Consider the following 4,036-nt stretch of genomic DNA (forward strand, 5'->3'; position numbering starts at 1 on the left):
AGCGAAGCTTGATAGGAGCCCGAGCTAAGAGAATAGAGCAAACTCGACGTCACAAAACCAGGAATAGATCGTTCAAGGGAGCAACTCGAGATAGATGCAAGATTCTTTCTCCTTTTCCGAGGAAGCATGGTCAAGCGCGCAAGAAAAAAACTAAAGTAGGTTGGTTGAAGGCCTACTACCTACTTTTTTCAGTATTTTGAATCTCTCTTCGTGGGCGCTTAGGTTAGCTGTACTCTCGTGTAGCACTTAACGCTTGGTGGAAGGGCGCCTTAAATAGATCGATGCTTGTTCGCTTCCTTAATGAAGGCAATTCCCTTCAAAACTCTTTATTTCCGGACCTTGCCATTAGTTAGCTGCAAGGATTGTCGTATGCTCATCCCTTACTGAAAGTGGGAGATCAGCGGCATTGGTAAGCATTCCGGTCTTAAGCCAATCAGTCCGAGTAGGCAGAAAGCATAGGGGCATCAGTGCGATTGATTCCCCCTTACTCTCTCCCTATAAAAAAAGCCCTTCTTAGTAAAGCTTCGGCCCTATGGAGTAAAGGGAAGTGCTGATCTGGAGTGTTTAGACGAGAAATAAAGGCTATGCAGCAAGCTGAGTTGTATCGAAACAACATTTTCCGGACATACGAGAAAAGAGTCCAGCCGAGCATATTTGTTTGCGAGTTTCTTGATCCCGGAAATCTTTTACTCAGAGTCACGGATAAAGTGGACTACCCTGGATGACCTCCCGTTCTTTCTAGTGGGTTTTTTCCCGTCCCTTTAGGGACCATTTACCCTGCCCTAAGTGCCTTTCTTTCTTCTGGTTCTGTCTGTATTGAGCTTTCGTATCGTAACACGGTAGCCTTTGGGAAAACCTATGGCTGGATTGAATCCCTATTGCTTAAGGCAAGGGGCCAGGCTTACAGCTAGCTCTTAGTGCTTCAGGCTAAACGGAAGAAGGTCGGGCCCCTGACTCCACGCTCATGGCGGCCCGGTTCTGAAAGCAATGGGTGGGTTTCATGTTTGATCAGAGGTAGAGTAGCCGCGCCTTTCGCTATGGGGTTTTCTCATACTCAATATGTTTTCAGAGATAGAATTCGCGAATGCGAAGGGCTTACTCATAACATAAGGAAAACTCCATAGAGGATGTCACTCTTTTGATTCGATTCATACAGCATATATGGGAGTTAGGCTTTCTATTGGATAGTGGTAAGGGAAAAATTGGGAGGGGGCAAGAAGGAAAGCAAATTCAGAGCAAGCAGGGGACTCACCACGGGTCCAAAGCCGTGGGTTGAATGAATGCCACCATGGAATAGCAGCACAAAAGGAAGCGGTCCAGATCTCGTCTCTGGGGATCCTGCTAGGGGAAAAAAGATGCTTTTTGGGGTTGGGTTGGCCCCCCTTGTTCCAGGTCCCAGTGAAGCTGATCTGCCCCTGTGCTGTGTCTTGTTGTCGATGCCAGGGATTCGAGATAGCTTGAAAGCGGAGCGGAGGATGCTGGAGATAAGAAGAAGGGACATCTCTCGACGGGGAAGAAGCTGCAGCGGCACGTCACGAACTAGCTACCAACTGAGCTTCCCTAGATGTAGTAGTAAATCAAGATGGATGCCGGACATTCAAAGAAGGCCCGGCCCCTTCTTCTCGGCAGCAAACGTAGGGCTCTGCTCTGTCTGAGGCTCGTACTGGGCCGGAGCAACGCGTCTGGTCTTGTCGGTCATTTAAGATAGGATGAAAAATGAATCCATCCGAAGGGAACATTCCTTCCCCACCCACCGCCCAACCTACTAAATAGGGTAGAAAATGCCCTTCAAAAACGACAAAGTAAAAAATATCTGAAATTCGAGAGAATTGATTCTAGTTCACCTTCTTTTGCTCAGCATAATCTTACTGATTTTGGCTTTTATGGCGGAAGGAACTATCAACGGCCACTACTAAGGACAGAGAGAGGCCAACATAGCATTCGATTGCATGAAACCCATGGTTTTCAAAGAGATGCTTCTAGTTGACCCAACATGCTCCACTGATCTTCTATCCTGAATCGAAGTCCTTTTTTATTCCTCGTCTTCCCTCCCCTCTCCCGCTTATTGATTAGGGCGAGTGTCTAAAGACCCGAGTGGTGGATTTTCTTTTTCACCTGCGCGAAAAGTCGGCCTAGTCTGCTTTATTGCTACGTGCATAGGGCGCCGGAAGCCACCTCCAGATAGAAGGACTCCTAGCTAGGTTCAAAGTACTTTCCTTAAAAAATGAAAAAAAAAAGATAAGAAAGCCTCTCTTCTTGTATTAATACGCGCCTGCGGGCGAGCGGCACACCTAGGTAAGACTTAAAATTACCCAACCATACTAACTAATAGGTATTACTGCTTTGAGAAGGATAAAACTAACCTACATATCTGGTTTATCTGCCATCCCTATCACAAATGGAATATCCTGTTAATGTGCTAGCCCTAGTTCATCTTGCTCTTCCAATTCCATTTCGAGAGCCATCATAGCTCTTTTGGACTTATACATACATACAGCACCCTTGTCTCTTTCGGCATAGACCTTTTTTTCTCTTTGCGATGCAAAGGCAATGGCGGGGGAGGCGAGAGAAGGAGAGCACGTATGGGTGGTATGAAAGCCATAAGCGGAGGCATGGGTCTTTTTCATGAAGATGCGAAGCCTAGAGATGAGTCTATTCTAAATTGACTTTCAAATCCGGGGTAGGAGGCTTGATGACAGGTAATAAGATAAAAAAGAGAAGAAAAGGGGAAAAAACCAGAGGCAGTTCCATTGACCCGGAACCGGGAGCAAAGGTCGAGGCAGGGGGAAGGACGGAATCCAAGAATCTTTTTGTTAGTGGAGTCGAATGTTCCCGGAAACCAGCAAACCCAACCTATACAAAGAGCTCTTTTCTTTTCAGCCCTTACTCCCAACAAGTTGCTGGGCTTTGATGCTTACCTTATTATTATGAAAAGGAGAAAGGGTTTTTTTATAGGTTAAGAGGTTGGTAAGGGGGGTTTGCTTTCTGGCTCTCAGGGCTTATAGTAGGTTCTGTTCTAAGGTATTCCCTTTCATTAGCTACGCGAGACTAGACCTTGACTGAAAGTAAAGGAGAAGGGACGAGTGGCTCTGATAGCGCATAGAAGGCTGTTTTTGATAGCACCGAAGAACCAGTTGCCACTCACTGGCTCCATATCTCCTTCCCTTTTTCTCGGTCCCCCCGGAAAAGCGATATATATTATATATATATATTATTCCCCCAACAATTCTGTACTATAGCTATCCAGCTGACGAGTTTACCCTAGCTCTTGTGCTCCGGGGAAAAATCAGGGAAGGTGTCTAAAAAAGGAAGCAGAGGTTCTTCACTTCACGTGACATAGTTACGCTCAGGTTTCACCAACTTCGCGTCGGGTTCACTGAAGTGAAATCTTGTTAAAGCAAACCAACAGTTGATTGAACCTTAGGACGGTAGCGAAAGGAACCTTCTAGCTAACCGGGTCAATTCAAACTCACAACATACTCCATGGAATTAAGAATCCAGCGTAATTGGTTTTCTCCAGCGGCTATTTTTTCTATATTATTGAAGATGGCCCTGCTACGTCTGCCCATTACAGAGCAGGCCTGACTCTCGTGAGCAGGTCCGCTGGCTTTTAGTATGGCTTTTTACTTTTCTGATCCGGCATGATAAACAACTCGAACTCAACTTCTATTCTTTCAAGAGAAGGCACCGAGATCCCGCGTAAGCGTTGTTTGCCCGTTGCCAATAGAATAGGATCGACTTGGGTAGTAAAATTCCATTGTGAGATTAAAAAATATGAAAGTAAGGGACCGGAAATCTTAGGATCAAAAGGTTGTTTGTTCTAAAGGACTGTAAATCCTTGCTCCTAGGATCCAAGGAGGGGTTTTAGGAAAGACTCAAAATCATTCCTAATTACCTAACTTACCCTAGTGTCTACTGACTGAGTCGTAAATTAGATTGGATGGACCGATGGGGAATCAAATTAGGAGTTTTGGAAAGGACTGAAGATACTATGTATCAAGACTCGCGATAGGATCTGAGTGCTCAGTCATTCAAT

This window comes from Gossypium hirsutum, mitochondrion, assembly GCF_007990345.1.
Source record: "Gossypium hirsutum mitochondrion, complete genome".
In the NCBI taxonomy this organism is placed as follows: Eukaryota; Viridiplantae; Streptophyta; class Magnoliopsida; order Malvales; family Malvaceae; genus Gossypium; species Gossypium hirsutum.